This window comes from Nomascus leucogenys, chromosome 1a, assembly GCF_006542625.1.
Source record: "Nomascus leucogenys isolate Asia chromosome 1a, Asia_NLE_v1, whole genome shotgun sequence".
NCBI classification, from domain to species: Eukaryota; Metazoa; Chordata; class Mammalia; order Primates; family Hylobatidae; genus Nomascus; species Nomascus leucogenys.
This window is the reverse complement of record NC_044381.1, coordinates 73,126,799-73,149,415: the sequence shown is the minus strand read 5'-3', so window position 1 is coordinate 73,149,415 and position 22,617 is coordinate 73,126,799. Positions and strand designations below refer to the sequence as shown.

At 37.4% G+C, this 22,617-nt stretch overlaps 1 protein-coding gene across 1 annotated transcript in view; it reads right to left on the bottom strand.

Annotated features, from left to right (window-relative positions):
* The window catches only part of PELI2 (pellino E3 ubiquitin protein ligase family member 2), a 178,796-nt gene that overhangs the window by 22,238 nt on the left and 133,941 nt on the right, over positions 1 to 22,617 (bottom strand). The window lies entirely within an intron of this gene.

Genomic DNA, 22,617 nt, shown 5'->3' with positions numbered 1-22,617 from the left:
TAACTGGAAAATCTGTCAATGTTCTAATTAAGATTTCAATATAATAATACACCATCCTAGCCAATGATAACCGTATTTGTATTCTGTTCTACATCTCACTTAAATCTTGTATAAGCAACTAGTTATCTCAGATATTTACTTTATTAACAAATAAGGTAACTAGCAATTTTATTTTTTTCAAATTTTAGGCTAGAAAAAGCTAATATTCTTTTTCAAATAGCCTAGGAATAATACGATATCATTCTTATTTTGTCCATAGTGATATGTTTGAACAAAAACTTGTGGTCACATACTTTTAATGTTCCTAAATTAACAAATAAATCGATATAAAGTGGACCCCAAATTATGTCAATTATATTCTATTCATTCTACTTTAATCTAACTTATGTTCATTTTTTAATCTTTTACATTAAGTATAACAAAATTTTAATAAGCTTTTCTATTACACATTTATTGAATGATGACACTCTATGAAGACCAAGAAAGCATCTAGAAGAAACCGGACACACACAGCATGCTAATGAAAATGTACTAAACATTTATATTTGACTAATGTAATTCCTTACAGTAATAAACAGTAAAACATTCCAAATCAACTTTGAAGTTAGCCTGGTTAATCTCATGGTTATTTAATAATCTGCCCTGAGGAATTTCATGATTGAGCTGATGTTTTATTTTATGTGCTTCATTAAGATAATACTTCTTTAACATGGTCAGGAATCTAAAAAATACTTCTTAAAGTACTCAACACTACTAACAAACATCGTCTTGAATTTTCATTGATCTGAGTCAGATAAATTCACTGACAGTGACTGTTTTTGAAAGCCACATTTATAAAGAACTATTTTCAATTTAAATGGATGTCATCTTTGTGTTAATTAACTTTTGTGGTAATCATTTCACAATGTGTATATATATCAAATCGTCACGTTGTACACCTTGAATATATACAATTTTTGTCAATTATACCTCAATAAAACTGAAAAACAATTTGTAAAAAGTAGATGTTTATCTTAAGTCAGTGAAAAAACCTACTTTAAGAAAAATAATTTATTAAACTCAAACTTATAAAACTAACAATCAGGAGGTGATTATAAAATAATTTATTTTAGGGTTTCCCATAAAGTATCTATTGCATTTTAAATGGATTCCATTTACAAATATATCAACACAACTTTCATAGCATATACATATTGCATAAAATGTCTATAGTGTACAAATGATCTGCAAAACAAGGAGTTAACAAGTGCAATAATGGGAAATACTTTTAAAGGTTATACATTTTTGTACAATGGCACCTGCTTAAGTATGGTGTTTCTCAAACTTCCACTCCATTTGCCTGAATTGGAAGGGTTACCTGAACCTGGAGATGTCTGGGGAACAGCCCTCAAATGGAGTTTCTCATGCTTAAAACAGCTTACCTTAAATTATAAATTTTGTTTTTTATTCCCTAACACATTTGCTAGTTTTAACATTTAAGTATTTCTCCCAAATTCGCTGGGAAGTCATTGTCTCATCAAGACTCGCTCTGGTCACCTGAGGCCTAGCACAGCCATGGACAGGGTGCTCTAGAGTAGTGGTCACCAACCTTTTTGCACCAGGGACTGGTTTTGTGGAAGATAATTTTTCCATGGACTGGATGGGGGGGCTGGTTTGGGGATGATTCAAGCACATTACATTTATTGTATACTTTATTTCTATTATTATTACATTGTAATATGTAATTAAATAATTATACAACTCACCATAATGTAGAATCAGTGGGAGCCCTGAGCTTGTTTTCCTGCAACTAGATAGTCCCATCTGAAGGTGATGGAGATACTGACAGATCGTCAGGCATTAGATTCTCATAAGGAACACGCAACCTAGATCCCTTGCACACATAGTTCACAATAGGGTTCGTGCTCCTATGAGAATCTAATGCCACCACTGATCTGACAGGAGGCAGAGTTCAACCCGTAATGCAAGCAATGGGGAGTGGCTGTAAATACAGAAGAAGCTTCCCTTGTTCACCTGCTGCTCACCTCCTGCTGTGCGGCCCAGTTCCAAACAGGCCACAGCCCACTATCTTGGGGTTTGGAAATTTCTGCCCTAGAGATACTTCCTTGCCACTTTAGAAAACACCAGAAACAGCCATTTTATAGGCTGCAAGTTGCTACTGGACACAAATTATTGTAAGGTGTTTCATTATAAAAATATTCTTGTGACCCAAACTATAAGACTATGTAATACATGAAAAAGGGTATTTATAGCGAAAGCATCACATTGCCTGGAAACTGCCCACAGCAAAGGGGAGTCTTACCCAAGCCCCCAAAATGGAAAGAAAACACTGATGTAGGATGCCTTGAATATTGAGCCCATTTAAAGAAAATTTATGATATCAGACTTCTGCCATTTTTGCACGTTGCTTAAGGCAAATGGCCAGGGTTAGGAAAGGGGAGTGCTTTTAGGTTAGGAAAACGCCTTTTCTGTGTCTTTTAGATTAAAAAAGTACTAGCCAAGGGCTGTGATTTAGAGGCCTTGGAATTTGGGGAAGGTAGGAAAGTGGGAAAAGAGACTGCAGGCAGAAACAAATCCTATGAAGGTGGGGAGTGGCTCTAGGGCAGCAGGTGAGGCACACCCTGTAGCATGGGTGGCTGAGGAACTTCGGAACTAGCATGATAGTCATCTTGAAGTCACTTCCAGTTCTGGCAAGGATTTCCCTCTGGTAATGCTAAGCCAGGAGAAGTGTCCTGCCCCTACAAAGGCCTGGAATACTGGTGCACTGGGGTCCAACAGGCTGCACTTATGGAAAGCAGAAACGTGGGCTGAGCTGGCCTGAAAAGATGAGACTGAAGCCAGGACTGGGATTTGGTGGCAGTAAAAACCAGAGCACCTAAGGCCACCATCAGGATCATCGTCAATAAATGAGGAAGTGTGGACTTCCTTCAATTACATGAATTAGGGCTCACATGACCTTGTTTCCATGTATTAAAGTCTAAAATAGAGTCAGATTTAGGTGGTTGGGGGAAGTTAAAGAAGAGTTTAAGCCTGAGATCAATTTTCACTTTCCTTCTTGGGTAATGTCTTATGGAAAAGTCTGCAAGTACATACAGCATTGAACTTTTTGTTAGAAGTATCAATTGTTCAACAATATTTTTTAACATTTAAAATATGACTTTCAGAAATAGAGTTTCTAGTAAATGACAGGTTCACTGACTTGAGCCAATCATTTCCAGTATTTTGGAAATAAAAGTTTCTCCAAGGCCCTAAATTGTTTTTGGAATTTATTTCCAAAATTTCAGAAAGGAGAGCAGGTAGGGCCTTTTCTTGGCATTCACTATAACTTAGTTCAAACACAATTACTGTAACATAATGCTGTGACCTTACTACATCAACACAAATTTAGAAAGCTCTTTAACATCATAAAGAAAACCAGCTCAAGCAGCTTGCTGTGTACACCAGGGGTCCCCAACCCCTGGGCCACAGGCTGCTATCAGTCTGTGGCCTGTTAGGAACCAGGGCACACAGCAGGAGGTGAGAGGCGGGCGAGCAAGCCAAGTTCCATCTGTATTTACAGCTGCTCCCCATTGCTATCATTGCCACCTGAGCTCCCCGTTAGATCAGCAGCGGCATTAGGTCCTCATAGGAGTGTGAACCCTATTGTGAACTGCACACGTGAGGGATCTAGATTGTGCACTCCTTATGAGAATCTAATGCCTGATGATCGGTTACTGTCTCCCATCATCCCCAGATAGGACTGTCTAGTTGCTGGAAAACAAACTCAGGGCTCCCACTGATTCTACATTATGGTGAGTTGTATAATTATTTAATTATATATTACAATGTAATAATAATAGAAATACAGTACACAACAAATGTAACGTGCTTGAATCATCCCAAAACCATGTGCCCCCCAGGACCGTGGAGAAATTGTTTTTCACAAAATTGGTCCCTGGTGCCAAAATGGTTGAGGACTGCTGGTGCAGACAATAATGATTTCCTATATTCACTTCTCTATTGGGCAGCTGTGATGAGAAGGCAGGTCGCCGACTCTGTTCTCGTAACACTGCATGTGCCTCGAATGCACGTTCAGTCTTATTTATTTTTCCACCCCTAGCATCAAGAGTGTGACAGGCATTCAATGAATGTCAAATGAATGAATGAACGAATGAATGAATGAATGAATGAACGAACTGCTACAGATACAAGATGAGATTTAGAGTTTCTTTCTTCAGGTCTTCCCCTCACCTTCCCTACTTCTCACTAGCAAAGGTACCAGTAGTGACACTCTCAGCTCAAATGTTTTGAGTCTATAAAAACCACTTTATTACAGTATAAATGTTATCAGGTTAAAATATAACTGGGCAATTACAGATAAACAGATGAAAGAATTGCAGCTTTATCCAGCTGAAGAAATTAAGCCTTACTTTGCAATCCCAGATGCCCAGACCAGATGTGAGTCAAGGTATTTTCTTCTCAGCTGAGGATATGTATTTTCTTAACTGCTATGCTGCTTGTGTCACAGGCTCAGTTCTGCCAGCCTTTGCCATTCAGGGATGAGAACAGTTAGAACTGGCTGTCCTGCTTCAACTTACACCTCAAAACTAATATCGGGGAGTTCTGTGGGTCTCCAGACTCTAAAACAAACATGGTTCATATGTCTAGAGAATTTTCTTCCTCTTATAAACCCATATACACATGTAAAGGCACTTATATAATATGTAATGATAACAGAAGGCAATCTTGCAGGATAAACAATGGGTAACATGATTTAATGGCAGCCAAAGAATTTTCATCCAAATTTTAAAGTATGAAGGAAATAATTAAATCTTTTATTTGTTAAGAAGCAGTGATAGCTCTCAACCACAAAGTGAAAGCCAATGGAGAAACTAACACGTATCCAGAAAATATTAATTTAGTATAGTTATGATTTAGCCCATTTAATTCAAGCTCTATAAGGCTGCTAAGTGAGCCTTTATCAACTGTGTGGAGAGAGAAAATGGGATTTATCACTGTGGCAGACACCGTTGGTTGCCTACCTAATGTCCTGCTCCCTGCTGGCTGAGCTGGCTTCCTGCGAAAAAGCCTGACGACATCAATGCTAGCTCTCCCACTCTCCTCTGAGGCTAGCGCATGGAAATGTATCCACTCTTGGCCAGTGGGACTTAGGAGAGATCTGGTGTGGAGCTCCTGGGGAGGAGAGACACTGAGAGAGATTCCTTCCCTTCTCTGTCACTAAAATATGACATGATGTTTGGAGCTGAAGTAGACCACCTTGCAACGCGAGAGGAAAGTCAAAAGACTCTCACAGAAGTTGGCTCAGAGCCCTGACATCTTTGAGATGCCAAATAAAACGTGGAACTACCTGTCCCCAGACCTCTGGAATAAAAATCAGGGTTTTAGGCTGCTTTTGGTTAGGCATTTTGTCACTTGCAGTGTACAGCATCATTATATGGTTTGGTTCAAACATTTTCTCCTTCTGGGTTTCCTATTTCAGTCAATAGCACAACAGTCACTCACACTTAAAAGCTTCATGTCACCCCTGAGCCCTCTCTTGCCACTGTTGTTCACATACAGTTAGCATTATTACCATCACAATTAATCCAATAGGGAGTCAAAGCCGAGCTGATTTCACTGTATTAAGACAAAAATCAAATACAAAACAATGTGTAACATTTCACTTTTTCTCCTCAAATACAAAGTAGTTGTTGGGCAACCAGTAACTACAAAACTGATTTATTCCTCAAAGGAATTTTATAATCAGCTTTTTTGCAGCCCTTAACTTTCTGCCCTGAAGATGCTTTTGTGCAATCTTCATATATCATCTGGCATCTGGGCTGGCTTCAGTAGCTTGCTCAATGACCAAGAGAATGAATTCCGTGGATGTGACACATGGGACTTCTGATACTAGGTCAGGGAAGGCTTGCAGCTTCCATTGCCGCTCTGGGGGTTCCCAGCTGTGGGCGAGAAGCCTGACTACATACATGCCACTAGGCTCCAAGAAGCCAAAGCCCCAGGGAGAGGGCCCGGAGAATGAAATGCCACATGGGGAGAGGGAGGCCTGGAAGCACCAAGATGCAGACGTATGCATGGAGATGCCTCTGTGAGAGTGGATCCTCCAGCTCCAGCTGCCCCAGATGCGGACCAGAGACTGACTATTCAGCAGCACCCTTCCCAGATTCCTGACCCACAAAATAATGAATAAAACGGAATGGTTTTTGTGAAGTCACTACATTCTGTGGTAGTTTTCTACACAACAAAAGACAACTGAAACTATCAGCTTACAAGGCCTACTGGTACCAGAGCACTTTTTAAAAAATCTTATGTGACTCATCACCCAAGACACTATGATTATCTGTGTGTATGTCTTACCCACACCCAAGAGCATGGGATAGGTGTGTCTACCATGGCAGGCAGCAGTGTCTCTACACACAGCAGGGTCTATGTTTCTAATGGAAGTGTTACGTGCTCCTGAATGTATGTTAAGAGATTGTTGGTGTTTAAAGCAAATATGCATTTTTATCGTGATAATCTCCAATTAGAAGACTGAGATGTGAAGAAAATTTTGTATTAATATTTAAAATGATTATAGACTACCAAAAGTATCTGTGAATCATTCAAAATATTGCCAGAGAAGACAAAGGCCACCAAGTGTGTCGCATGGACATTTTTGTAGTCCTTAATACATTTAGAGCAAGAATACAGGGGACATTAGGAAGGCAGAAGAAGAAAGTCACCACGTACGTTAGAAACTATGAAGCCACTTTGCAAACTACATGTATGATGTATACCAAAGAGGTATGCCTTACTAGGTCTGCCTTTGTATACCAAGAGGTATGCCTTACTAGAGTCTGCCTCATTTAAGGGAATGCAGTGTGCATGCGTGTGTGTATGCATGCACGCACATACATGTGCATGCTCGCATCTGCATTTCAAATTAAATGAAATTCTTTTTCTTCAAAGGACACCTAATTTTTCTATTATGAAGTCTTTCTTAGTACCAAATGACTCAGGAGTTTAATATCCCTCTTGTCTAGACATCCCGGAAGTTAACTATTATAGAACCGCAGTTATTGTTCCTGGGCCACACAATAGTCTGGCTAAATCAAATGAATGTTTTTGAAATGAGCACGCTCTGCATAGTCTTCTTTGTATGTAGATATAATTAGGGTTGTTTCTGCCTCTCAAAAACAGAGGGCCAGAGACCTGGTGTGGCTTATATGCTGAAGCAACCTTTTCTAGATACCAAGCTGCTCTGAAGAGCTCTGCACCACATATCTGAATGTGGTGCTCTTCTCTGAGGCTGCTCACTGCATTTGCCTTTCAGGTCCCCGCAAAATGCCTGGGAAGAAAGAGTCCCTGGGGCTGGATGTGCTCTGGGCTGAGCACGCATCTCCTCACTCTGCCTGTGCTCACGCGATCTGTTCTCTGTGAAGAAGTCAGAGGTTCTCTAACAGCCTGACTGATGGGAGCAGGGCTAGGAAACGTCTTGAACGCTTTACTGGGACAGCTAGTGACCTTGTCTTCTAGGTTCTACCAAGAAACGTAATGTACGCTTGTGTTCTCAACAGCCTTCCGAATGATGGCCACAACATGGCAATATTTAATATGGCATCATAGACTAAGTATCGGCTCCCCTGCCGATGACGATGTGTGTTTTAAGCAAGTTTATTTTCAGCCACTTTAACTGTTAAATCTAATTGGTAATTTAATATTTCAGTCCATCATAAATTCTAAATAAATAACTATACAAAATGACTACTACAGAAAGGGCCAAATGAAATTGGAAAAATAACTACACTGACCTCTCACAGTGGCTCTGGTTACTAAATACAAGCCTTCTATGACAAGGTGTATTGCTGTAGAAACATTTTAATTGGTATGGGAAAACATAATAATAAAACTGTTTGGGGGTAGGTCTGAGTGGGGCCAATGAGTTGAACCTTTGTTGTTCAGAAACAACTTCTGATATTTATGTTTATGGCAGAAAGCTGCACATTTATGAGCAAATGAATGAGTTTACAGCGAGCGTGCGGCAGCCTGGAAATCACTGCTGAATGATTTTACCATCTCAAGCACTGTGCACACTGTGATGTGGGGGAAGAGCAGGGTGAGGACTAGAGGGCATCAAACATATATGGGCATGTACTAATTGTCCCGTGAGGCATGATACTAACTGCATCTAAAATTGCATCACCTCACTCCAGCAAATGCTTTAACATCGGGCAGAAGAAACATTTATATCAAACTGGCTCTCTCAATATGACTACCTGGTTTTCTTCTGCTGAGCTCAAACTTTACTTGTACTTTAGAAAAATGCAATAACCACATGTAGATACTGCAGAGATCAACTTGGCTAGTGGACTCTGATGCTGAAAAAACAACACATGGGACCAGGTTTGAATCTCAGTTCAGATACTCACCAACCATAACCTCTCTGATCTTTCAACTACTATCTTTATAATTCATCAATAAAGGGAGTCAATGTCAGTAGCACTGATTGCACTGGATTTAAAGAAGAGGAAATGATGTATATAAAACATGGCATTTTCTCCCTTCAAATATGAACCTGTATTTAGAGCAGTTCCCTGCAGTCCGTAACATATACTTTGGAACCCACTATACTGTTTGGCTTTAAGTATATGCTAGATATTGACTGTATTAATTAGAGATAATCCTGGTATGACAAACATATTTTTCTAGAACTAATGACTTTTATGTCAGGCTGACAAGTATAATTAGGCAATAAATCCTCAATCAGTCTGGTTCAATTTGCTACAGGGAAGATGAGGTCTCTCCCATCTTTGTCAATTTATGTTTAAAATATGTATGAGTACTATTTCTAAAGAGAGGAGGTGGCTAAAGGAATTCACAATTTGTGTTGCATGAAACACCGTCTTTAAAATATTCTATCTTTTCAAGGAACCATATTTCAAACAAGTGCCTGAACCACGGCTATGATAAGAAAGTCACAAAGTGCTAACTTGGATTTCATCAGAATCAACAATATTTTCTAGTAAATCAAAATGATAGGCCTATTTGTTAGAGGCAATAGCTTTGAACTTGGCCCTGGGCTTCTCCTGAGCCCATCCTGGATTGGTTTACTGAGCTATTCGATAAACCCTGGCACAGAATCTACGGCACACAGAGTGCTGGACAGGGCTGGGGCAGACACGCTCAATCTATCAGCAAGCACAGATACCAGAGAGAGTAAGAATGTGTGAGGAGAGCCTGTTTCTAATTTTGGGTCACTCCCAAGTACAAAGAAGCTAGCTCTGGTTGGTGGTACCAGTTTCAGAAGATCATCTGACTTGAATATAGTTGGGAAAACAAGAACACCAAAGGCTGCAGCCAGAGAGTTGGGCAGGTGACATTCACATGCTTTGTGGACATCTGTTCCCAGGAATCCTACCACTTCCAATCAGATGAAAAGCTCCTTGAGGGTAAGAACTCCAGTCTTTTTAAACCAGCCTTCAATTCCAGCAGTGTACTATTTCGCTAATAGTACAGATTGGGCTGAATCTCCAATCCAACAAGGGCTGGCTGTGGGACTCCAGGCAAGTTACGTAAGTGCTCTGGCCTCAGTTTTGTCACCTGTACAAGTGCTGGCCTTGTCCCCAGAAAGGTCATTGCTAAGAACTGAGTTTCAGCTACTATATCTACCCAGTTTATGACAAATTGCTAAACAAGTGAAAGGTTCATATTCAAGTTTGTATGGATTTTTTCATTGTGTTTTAGAACGTATTAAGTCAACCTAACGTGCAATCTATTTTTTTTCTTTTTTGAGATAGGGTCTCACTCTGTCACCTTGGCTGCAGTACAGTGGCATGGTCACAGCTCATTGCAGCCTCCATCTCCCAGGCTCAAGCAATTCTCCTGCCTTAGCCTCTCGAGTAGCTGGGACCACAGGTGCACACCACCACACCCAGCTAATTTTTTGTATTTTTTTTGTAGAGATGGGTTTTCTCCATGTTTGCCAGGCTGGTTTCGAACTCCTAGGCTCAAGCGATCTGTCTGCCTTGGCCTCCTAAAGTGTTGGGACTACAGGTGTGAGCCATTGCACCCAACCCAATCAATTCTTTTTATTGCTTTATTTGTCCCACATCTTTTGGAAAATAGGGGCAAAGTGTAGCTTTCCCACATAAGAATGCTGTGACTCAGTTACATATCTATATAGACATGTTCACATTACCAATCACGCACAGTATGCTAGCTACCATAAATGAAAGCCAATCAGGACTTTCAAAGTTCTTCTGCATTTTCGTCTCAGTTTTGAAAGCGCACATTTTAATGTAGACTCTGACGGCATCTCCCAACACTGACTCAGTGTAGCAGCTCCCTACAAAGCATGAGACGATGCAGCAGGGGTGCAGACCTGAAAGCGTCACATACCACAGTGTGAGGCAATGCTCTGAAATCACAGCCATCTCAACACACACACACAGCAGGCATCGTAACTGCTGGTCACTTCAGGGACTGATCCTGCAGTAAGGACCACCCATGGTCACCTAGAGAAAGTTAGGGAGGGCCACACTCATCTGATAAGAGATGGAGAAAGTGACCCTGAACAACCCCATTCTTTAAAACAGCATTACATTTGCTTTTGAACATTTTATGTTTCCAGATGTGAGCAAAATGCCACAGAGAAAGAAATGAAGGTGCAACATTCTTGTGAAATGCCAAGTGCTATAGTAAAAATCAAAATAATGATAGGATTTCTTATTGTACATATTAAGACTAAGAGAGAGAGAAAAGATAACCGCAGTCTCACATAAGAACAGGAGTTGGTAAATTTTGTAAGGAGATGTCTATTTAGTCAACAGATAATGCTTTAAAGGATGCATATGAATCTACCTGCTGTGACATTCTACATTTACTTCTCTAAATATTTAAGTATTGACATATATATGGGCTACTCGCCATGGGAAGCAAAACTTTGAACAAGTAAACCTAACAAAAATGAATCATAAGTAAAAGTAAAGCATCCTGCAAATGACTAAGTTGAAAAAGCAAAATTCCTTGTTCAATAATTTGATTTGCCTATTGCTCTTTTAAAAATGCACTAACTAGGTAAAACAAGGTACATACCTTGTTTCTAAAGAGCACTGGAGAAAAAGTACATAGGCATCCACAATATACTGTGTGTTATAGTGAGTCAGTAATGTAAATCCAAGTCCTAGTTTGTTGGCATGAGCACGCCAACTTCCAGATGCTATAAATTGAATCTGACATAAATCGATTTTATACTAAGATACCCAATGACTTACCATGTAATTGTTTTAATATGTAAGCCAGTTTATCAGCTGTCAAAATGATCCCTTGAGTACTGAGGAATACAAAGATTGAAACTTACAAGGATAAGCTCCAAAGAAAACAAAATACAACATCCTATTGATTATTTATAGTGATAGAAGCAAAAGCCCTCATTTAAAAGATGTAAACAAAAAGGGGAAGATTCAAATTTTTCCCTCATTTTACTTGAATTTTTTTAAGACTTGGCCTAAATTTAAAATTTGTCCATCTGCTGAAGAATCTCATTTCCTTTATGGAATAAAACCAGATCAATAAGGCCACATTCTAGTTATACAGAAACATGAAAATATTTATTCTCAAAACGCAAAATATATTTTGGCAGTTGGTATTTTCAAGAGGTTGAGCCTGATAGAAACATGCAAATTACAATCTTAATATACAAAATTTTGAGTAAAATAATGAATGTCTTTCCTTGCAAGTACCTGCCACCATGCAATGCCATTCACAAATGTTTTTCTTCAAAGCCTGGATATACCTGGATGTTACTCCTCAAGCATCATTAAACTGAACTTCTTAAAAGGCTCCTTATTAGCTGTGTATTCTTAGGCCATACCCTGAATCTATTTCTTAATCTGAAACGTACAACTACCTTGAAGGGTTTTGCTGCAAAAACTCAGATGATGTTTGCAAAGTACCCAAAGGACAGTACACAACACATAATTACTATTAGTCAATTATTTTGATTACTATAACATTCACAATCTCTGTAACACTTAATTTTATGGGGTCCCTCGGGTTCTTGACTGACTTGTAGAGCAAAAGATATTTTAAATAAGGTAATATGTACACAAGTTACTAAATGTTACCAGTGAATAGTATCTCCCTTCCAATTCAAATCTTCTATCACTAAGAAAGCCACTACTACCAGTTTCTTATATATCCTTCCAGAGAAAAGTCTATGCCTATACTAGCATAGTATACACATCAGAAATGATAGCATACTGCATACAATGTTCTGTTCCCTGCTTCTTTAACACAATAACTTATAGAATTGTCTATATAATGTAGTTACAGTGCTGTCTCATTCTTTTTAATGTATAGATGCAGCATGGTTTATTTAATGCATCTTTTTTTAGCAGGCATTAAATTATTTAAATTTTATTTGACAAGCAGTACTGCAATAAATATACAGGTATGCATTTTGCATATAGGGAAATACATCTATAGGACAAATTCCTAGAAACAAAATTGTTCGATCAAATGGTACATGGTATGTTCACTTCTGATATTGAGTTACTGTCAAACTACTTTTCATAGAAGTTATACCAATTTGCATTCTCACCAGAAGTATATGAGAGTATGTTTTCCCAACTCTCACCACTATAGGGAGTAAAGTGTAAAATGGCAGGTAACTTTACCTTCTGATATGTGAAAAGAGTAATCTCATAGTGCTTTTAATTAGCATTTCTACTATTATGAATAAGGCTTTTAAGAATGCTTAAGAGTTATCTCTTTTTTTATTTACTATGAACAGCTTATACCCTTTGCTCATTATTTTTTGGGTTGCTTGTCTCTTATTGACACAGGTACTCTTTATATATTAAAAAAGATTTCCATTGTCTGTGATATGAGTTGCAAATCTTCCCACTCATTTGTGTTTGGACTTTAAAGTGTTGTGCGTTTTTTTGCCATGCAGATTTTTAAAAAAGTTTCTAGAGTCAAACTCATCAATACTTTCTTTATGATTTCTGGATTTTACTTTATAATTAGAAAAGCTTTCCTCACTCCTAGATTAAGTGAAGAATTCTCCATTTTTCTTTAGCATTTCTATGATTTTGGCTTTATGTTTAGAAATATTACCTAAATGTTTGAACAGTCAAGTTTTTATAAAAAGGTATAGTTTGTTTTCAGCATATGCATGTATCAACAGTTCATTACTTTTTTATTGCAGAGTATTCAGTTTTAATGATATACCACAATTTGTTCATTCACTTGTCTTTTGATGAACTTTGGGTTAGATCCAATCCTGCCAACTTTTGGAATTGTCAGTCTTTTAATGTTAGCCATCCATATGAGTGTGTAGTGATAGCTCATTGTGGTTTTAATTTGTATTTCCCTAATGATTAATGAGGCTGATAATATTTTCATATGCAAATATGACATCTATATATCTTCTCTGGGGAAGTCTCTGTTCAATTCTGTTGCCTATTTTCAAAAACTGAATTTTCTTACTGTTGTTTTGAGTTTATACATTCTGAATACAAATTCTTTATCAGATAAATGATTTGCAAATATTTTCTACCCATCTGTGTACCTTGTCTTTGCATTCTCTGAACAGTTTATTCCAAAGTAAGTTCTTAACTTTGATGTCTATTTATCAATTTGTTCTTTTATAAATCACATTTTTGGTTTTATATCTAAGAAATTTTTGCCTAACTCAAAATTGCAAAGATTTTTCTTTTTCTTTTTTTTTTTTTTTTTGAGAAGGAGTCTTGCTCTTTCACCCAGGCTGGAGTGCAGTGGCGCAATCTCGGCTCACTGCAGGCTCCGTCCTCCGGGGTTCACACCATTCTCCTGCCTCAGCCTCCCGCGTAGCTGGGACTACAGGCGCCTGCCACCTCGCCCAGCTAATTTTTTTTTGTATTTTTAGTAGAGACGGGGTTTCACCGTGTTAGCCAGGATGGTCTCGATCTCCTGACCTCGTGATCCGCCCGCCTCGGCCTCCCAAAGCGCTGGGATTACAGGCGTGAGCCACCGCGCCCAGCCAAGATTTTTCTTCTATGTTTTCTTTTACAAGTTTTATATTTAGTGTTATGATCCATGATGAACTACTTTTTGTACACGCTGAAAAGTATAAATCAAATTCATATTTCTGTACATATAAATGAAACAGCACCGTCTGCTTAAAAGACTATCCTTTTTCAACAGAATTGCCTTTGCTTTTTGTCAAAAACCATGTCCATATATATGGGTCTATTTCTGGGCTCCACTGTGATGATCTATTTATCTATCTTTACACCAATACCACACTGTCTTAATTACTGTAGCTTTAAAATAAAGTCTTGAAGTCACTGTGAGTACTCCAACTCTGTTCTTATGTTTCAAAGCAGTTTTGGCAATTTTAAGTTTTTCACATTTTCAAATGAACTTTAGAATCAGCTTATTAATTTCTCTTAAAAAAGTCTGCTGGGATTTTGATTGGTATTGTACTGAATTTACAGATTTTGGTAGAATTCACATCACTGTTGAGTTTTCTGATCCATAAACATGGTGTCTCTCTCCACATATTTAGGTCCTCAACTTCTCTCAGCAATGTTTTTATAAGTTTCTGCATAAAGGTCTTCCACATCTTTTCTTAGATTTATCCCTAAGTGCAGTCAATTCTCATCATTCACAGTTATATTCTATCGAGTTGTCATAAATATTGATTTACTGAATACTGAGCCACTGCTCCTAAGGAAAATACAGGATTCAGTTCCTAGGAGCCTCTTGTTGCAACATTTTTGTGAAATGATCAAGTAACTGTTTTCTGTGTTTCTGTTTAAAAATACCTCACTTAATATATATTTCTTACAAATAATCACATAATAATCTTTATAACGAAACACTAACCAAGAAGGGTTTACCATTTTCCTGCCCCTGGGTAATGTGACCATAAATTTCTTTGGCTTTCAGTTTCAGAACAATGGTGTCCACTCTGCTTTTTAAATTGGCTGTCATCTCACGAATTCAAACATTTCGCCACTTTCCCATCATTTAGCCACTTTACCATCTTTCCCATAGCTTCCTAATCCACTGTGCATGTTACTGTAGCACTTTCTAGTGTGGCCTCATGTATGTATTGGCAAATCTCCTCCTCCTTTTTCTGGTGTACTGTATTGTTAATTCATTAACACTGAACTCACAGTCAAGAGCACTTTAACTGAACAATGATAATCTAACACGTATTTTCTTTGTAAGGTACATCAGTCTTCTTGCACCTAGGAACAGTAGAGAATACTTCAATACCATGGTTGGGGGAACATTTCAAACAGTGAAATCACCAAGAAAAAGTGAGAAAAACTTAGCACTAAATGTATCATGCAAAGAACACTTGTTGACAATATGAGAAGTGAAACAATAAGGCAGAGCTTCACCTAGTTGGACCTCACCTGGGAACGTGTGCCCTGGGCAGGCCACTCACATTTCTTGCCACCGTGCATATATCCACAAATAACTGCAAAAGGACCCTGAGTATTAATTTGGGAGTTACAAGTAAATTTTAGTCAGTAGGTAAATGTGTAAATATGGAATCTGTGAATAATGAGCATCAACTGTGTTTTACATTTTTTATGCTATTGCAAATAGTATTTTTAAAATTTTTTTCAATTTCGGAGCTTCTGTTGTCTTTAAAAAAATCTTCTGCATTATGATCTGTGCTTTCTTTGCCTTACCTGTATTTTATATGATCACTAAGAAGGGGCACATTTCTATTCTTACAGTTACTTTTATGCATAAAACTATAAAAATGTTTGCACCCATTAACTCTCTAATAAGAACAATGATGCATAAGACTTTTTTCATTTTGTCATCCTTCTGTGCACACTTTTAATTATTTTTAAACTGTTTATTGCTGTTTGCTTTTTAACCTTTAAATATACTTACATCTTCCTGTTTTAAGTGATAATTTTTGTCTCCCGGCTATAAAATCTGAGGATATTAGCATGCTTACAGAACCTCTCTCCATTTCTTTCCTTCCTCACCCACCTTTTATAAGTTCTATTATTTCTGCATTGTTGGAATAATAATATCTACATTCTATTCTGTGGCAATCATTTTCTCATTTGTTTTAGTCCTTCAGATAGAGTGTAATTCAATGTTTAGATGATAGCTTTGCATTCACCTCTTTTTTTGGCTGTAGTTTGCCTTCTGGTAATTTCTTCAGTAAGGGCTCATAAAAATTCAATATCCTGCATTCTTGTATATTTATCAGTATTTGTCAATTGGCTGAATATTTAAAAGAAATGTGGGGTAAAGAAATCTTGGGTCACTAGGCTGGGCGCGTTGGCTCACGCCTGTAATCCCAGCACTTTGGGAGGCCAAGGTGGGAGGATCACCTGAGGTCAGGAATTCGACACCAGCCTGGGTCAACATGGTGAAACCCTGTCTCTATTAAAAGTACAAAAAAATTAGCCAGGCATGGTGGCGGGAGCCTGTAATCCCAGCTACTCAGGAGGCTGAGGCAGGAGAATTGCTTGAACCCGGGAGGTGGAGGTTGCAGTGAGCCAACATTGCGCCACTGCACATCCTTTAGCAAAAGAATCAAGGCATTTAACATCAGAGTGTAGAAAATTTATAAACAACCCTCAGATAAAACAGGTCACTAAAAAAAAAAAAATGGGTAAAAGTTATTATATACAAAAACGGTTTCCCTTGGGCATATTCTATATTAAAACTTTTACATTCTGGCTATATTTGGTTGAGAATATGATCCAAAAAAGTCAGGGATATTATATAACGCAAGAATCAATGCAGTGACAGCAACAGCACTAGGACATCCTGTGCCAGGGGAGAGAGTTAGATCGGGAACAAGGCACTCAGCTTGCAGCTCAGCCCTAACGTCAACGAACCATGAGTCCTTTGGCATGTGACTAAAACCTTACAAATCGGCCAAAGAGGAAAGCCGTGGCACAGATTTTAAATGTTACTTCACATTGTGAGAATACATTCTATCTATGGTGAAGAATTATTTTTATCATCCCAGCCTCAACTATTATTAAAATTAAAATTTACATTTCTTTAGAAATTAATGGTGAAAAGAATTGGTTGTGAGGAACATCTCAGGGAAAATACTCTGATATGAAAAAAATCTGGAGTTGATGATCCTTTTGCATATAATAAAAAAATCAACAAGAAAAGTCAAGTGGCTTGACATTGAATACACTGGGAATTCAGATCTAATTCATTATTAAATAAATATGACTATTATTATTGATTAAAAAGTCTATCCATGCAGTACATAAAATGTTTACTCCTTGGGTGTTATTGTGGAACAAAACTCCTAGAACTGCAGCTAAAAATACCAGGGTCAGCGTTAGGTTATTATACTTGCTGTCTAGCTAAAGCAAGACAAATAAATGAAAGGATAGATTTGCCTTAGGATTTTGCCTGTAAATTGCTGCTTAAAATAAACTTGCCCTGCCACTAGTACTTTTGGAAAGAGACAGAATGTAAATAAATTCAACAAATAATGTGTTGCCCTCTTATGGATAAAGCCTATGCTGAATGGTAAACCCTAAAGACATCACCCACCAAAGCAACTTTTCGAGAGTCAAACTATGTGATAACCAGAGCAGACAAGTCTTATTTATGGGGGACGGGAAGTCAGCACTCTTCAGTCAATATATTTATGTGTGAAGTTTAATCAGATTAGCCATCTACATGTACAAAATCTCCTGCATGGATACAACTCCAGCTAACAAATAAGAAACTCACAACAGATCTATAAGATAAATATATACACCTTAACAACCAAATCAGTGGACATTCTGCGTAGTTAGTGCTTTTTCAAGGCATAGTGTTTTCGCATGTATTGTTTTACTGCAGTCATCTTGATCCACACAACCACCATGAGGTGAATATTGTTATCTCCATTTTGTAAAATAAGGAAACTGACTTAGAGAGGGTAAGACATTTCCTAAGTGGATGGGCAAGTCTATACTGCACTGCATGTTCTTTGTTTCTTTACAAAAGAATTTCCAAGTTTGGGGGACAGAATTTATATGAACTTTTGTAATTATTTATAATTCATGAGAACATAGGATTGGAAATCATCTTGAAAAGCAATGTAGTTGAAAACAATGTAGTTCAGTCACCCATCAAATCCTGTTTCCATCATTAGAAAAGAACAACATTAAGAGAAGAACCAGCAAAGAATGGCACTGTGCAAATCAAATTTGTAAGAATGAACCCATGAACGAATGAACAGAAACAAGCAGTAAGCAAAACTGTTGGCTGGGGCAGAGAGATCAAGCAATAGAAATGAGTGGCCATTGAATCTGAGTCATCTGTGGCATCACAGAACACAGTTACCAAGTATTAACACAAGCTGAAAGTGAGCATATTCTTCAGAAGTTTTTAGAATCTCCTTTACAGCATACTGCCCTTATCAACAGTATCCAGTCTAAAAAGTTACCAAACTTGAATAACTGGGAAGCTTCGTGGTGGGTAGACAGCTATCTCCCTGTAGCCAGAACATTTAAGAAAAAAAAACAAAACCTCAATTCCTCCACATACTAGAGTCATTCAAACATCTAGAGACAGCCTCACTGTACCTCACCTCACCTCCAGTGATTCCTTCCCTTGGTGAAACATCTCTCATTCCTTCTGATTTTCTTCAAAATACATGGCTTCAAATCTCTTTACTCTCCCGGTTATTCTAAGCTGAACATATTCTAAGCTTAACCAACCTTGTATTCCTGGGTTAAACAATGCAAGAATGTGTGTGTCCATATCCATTCATTAGGAAGTCACATTAACAGAACTTCGTAACCTGCACATGGGCTGATCCCAGGCAAAGTAAACAGTTCTACTTTTGTCACTTCAGAAAAAGTGTGTTCGCTTCTTGAGGAATCCATCATACTATTTACTCACAAACGGATTACCAAATTGTCAAATTTACTTTATGAAAACTGTTTCCCATACTTTAAAAATCAGCTTTATTGAGGTATAGTTTACATTTACTAACATTCACCAGTTTTAAGTGTACAATTTGAGGAGTTTTGACAAATGAAGAGTCATGTAACCACCACTTCAGTCAAGATATAGAATTGTCCCGTCACCCCGAACAGTTCCTTCATGACTCTCTGCAGCCAATCCCCAGAACTGCCCGCCTTTCCCAGCAACCACTGATAGGCTTTCTGTCACTATAGCTATGTCTTTTCTGGAATTTCATACAAATGGAAACTTAACATGTAGTCTTACATACTCAGTGTCTTTACCAAAACCTTTTGAGATTTATCTATGCTATTATGTGTCTTGGTAGTTTGTTTCTTTTTCTCTATTAGTAGTTATTCCATTGTATGGACATTTGAAGGATATTTATACTATTTCCAGTTTTTAGCTTTCACAAATATAGCTGGGGTATATAACCCAGAAATGTATATATCCCCAGATATATACATTTGGGTAAATACCTGGAACAGGATTGCTGGGTCATACAGCAAACATGCATTTAAATTTTTTGTCACAAAACAGGCAATCTGGGATTTTTATTGGAATAGTGCTGAATGTATACCAATTTTTGAAAAACTGGTATCTGAATAATATCAAGTGAATATGGTATGTCAACAATATCCATAAATATGGTTCATCTCTCCATTTTATTTAGGTCTTCCTTATCTCAACAATGTTTTGCAGTTTATAGTATGCAATATTACATGCATTTTGTTAAATTTATCTGTATTTCATATGATATCTTAAAATGCTTTGCCTTCAAATTTTCCATTCTCTATTACTTATTGCTAGTATAGAAAAACTTGTTTTTGTATATTGGTCTTGTATCCTACAAGTCCACTAAATGCACTTACTAGTGTGAATAGCTTCTCTTGTTTTGTTTCTACCATAGGATTTTCCATGTGCATAATCATACTGTTGTGAAACAAAACAAGTAAGTGTGGTTACCTGTTAAGTTTTTCAAAAACATCCTTTATCAAGTAAGGAAGTTTCATCTATTCCTAGTTTCCTAAGAGATTTTATAATCAACGTTTAACTTATCCAGTACTTTCTGTGCATGCATATGGAGACGATCATACCATTTTCCTTTTAGTCTGTAGAATTACATTGACTAACTTTTGAATGATTAACCAACCTTGTATTCCTGGGTTAAACAATGCAAGAATCTTATGGTCTTCTCTCTCCTGTCCTTGATGCTGCTGTCATTTTATTTCTATGCATGTTATAAACCCCATATATTATTATTAATTTGGCTTAAAAGTCAATATTCTTTTAAGGAGATCAAAAATAAGAAAGAAATGACTTTTATATTTCCCCTCATTTTTACCATGTCTAGTACTTGGCACTTTGTATAAATCTAAATTTCCATCTGTTGTTTTTTCCTTCTGCCTGAAAAATTTAACATTTTTTGTTGTGCAGGTGTGCTGGTGATAACTATTTTTAGCTTTTGTTTTTCTGAAATAAAGTCTTTATCTTTCACTTCTGAAGAAATTCATGCTAAATTCTAGGGTGATAGTCTCCCTTTGTTTCTCCCTACTTCTGTCCCTCCCCTTTAGTACTTTAAAGATGTTGGTCCATGGTCTTCTGACTTGTAGTGTTTCTGTTTAATTTTTTCATTCTTTTGTTTCTCTGTGCATATTGCCTTTTTTCTTTGGATGATTTTGAGATTTCTATTTATTATTGTTTTTTGGCAATTTCACTGTCATGTGTCTTACTATACAGTTTTCTCTGTATTTCTTTTTAGAGCTCACTGAGCTTCTTGGTTCTTAGATTTTATCATTTTCATCATATTTGAAAAATGTTGGCCTTTTAAAATTGCTACCTTCACCTCCACTTATCTTTCTGGGGACACCATTTACACATATTTGAGACCACTTGATATATACCCACTATTTACTATGGCTATCTTTATTTTTTTCAGTTTTTCATCTCTTGCCCCATATTGGAACTTCCTATTGCAATACCTTCCAGTTCACTGATCTTTTCTTCTTCAGTTTCTAATGTACTGCTACCTTAATCCAGTGGTTTTTTTTTTTTTTTACTTCAGACATTTCATTTTTCACCTTCAGAAGTTTCACTAGAACCTTTTTTCTGACATTGCTCTTCTCAACATGCACGTTTCCCTTTACATTCCAGGTCATAGAGAATATATTTTTAACAGCTATTTTAACCTTCTTGTCTGTGTTTAATTCCATCTGTAATTTCTAGGTTTGTTTCTATTGATTTGTTTTCCTCCTGGGTATAGGTCTTATTTTACTACTTCCATGCATTTCTGGTAATTTTTGATTGGATGCTGGCCATTAATTTTTTTTTGGGGGGGGCATTTCTTGATTTTGTTGAGTGTTGGTCTTGTTCTGGCAGGCAGTTAACTTTAGATCAGTTTTATCTCCCAAGACTTGCTTTTAAGCTTTGTTTGGGCAAGTCCAGAGCACACTTTGATCTAGGGATAATTTATCCCATTACTAAGGTGATACTCTTCTGCAGATTCTATCTTATTTCCCTGGTATTTTGAGATCTTTTCACTCTGCAGGTGGGAAAATAACTAATCCCAGCCCCTTGTGAGCTACAGAAGTTGTTCAGCCTATTGCTTTCCAGTAGTTCTTTCCCCATTCTGTGGAGCTTCACCATGCACACAAACAAAACAGTACCTGACCAAGGGCTCAGAGAGTATCCTCTGTAGTTATACAAAGCTCTACACCTCTACAAAGCCCCCTCATCTCTGGTAGTTTCCTTTACAAATTCCAGCTGCCTCACCTCCTCAAACTGTAATCTTTGTCTCTTCAACTCAGATCACAGGGCTGTTTGGTTCCTTATTCCTTGTTATTGGGCCTGTGAAAACTGCCTTAGGCAGTAAGCTGGGGCTCACCTCACTTATTTCCCTTCTCTCAGGGATCACAGCCCTGAGCTACCTGTTGTCTGCAACCAGTCATTTAATATATTTTGTCCAGTTGTTTACAGTAGGGAGAGGCAGTGAATTCTGTAACAGTTAATTCTTCATGCATGGAAGTGGAATTCTGTTTTGCATACATTTTAGAATCTCTTCTCTGTTCCTCTGTGTTTCACATGAATATATACAGATACATATAGATAGAAAGAGAAAGTCCAGTACACCTGAAGCGATGACAACTTTAGACTTAAATAATTTTAATAATTTAAACAATTTTAAACTTAATTTACCATCAAATTATGCTAATAACATCAAATACTAAATAACACCCCAATCCAGTTGTCTCTAATTTTATTTTATTTTCTTCAGAGCATTTACAAGAAGCTAGTTGTTGTTTATTTTACTTATTTACTTCTTCCTGCCAGCCCACATTACACTGTAAGCTCCGAGGGGGTAGGATCATCTTCTATGTTGTTCAACACTTTTATCCCCAATACCTAGAACATTTCCTAGCACATACATACACAATTAACTCTTCTCTGATCTGGTAGGTACTTAGTAGAAAATATACTTATTTGTTATAAAGGTAATTTTGGTTAAATAATATCCTACTTGCCCTTGATGCCCACTATATACTATTAATACAGAGCCTTATATATGAGCAGGCAAACATTAAGAATAAAGATGAACGTTAAAATTCATATTGAAAAGAAAAATAACAGTATAAACTTCAATGTTTATCAAAGCAAATAATATGCAATAAGGCAGGATATCCTACCTAG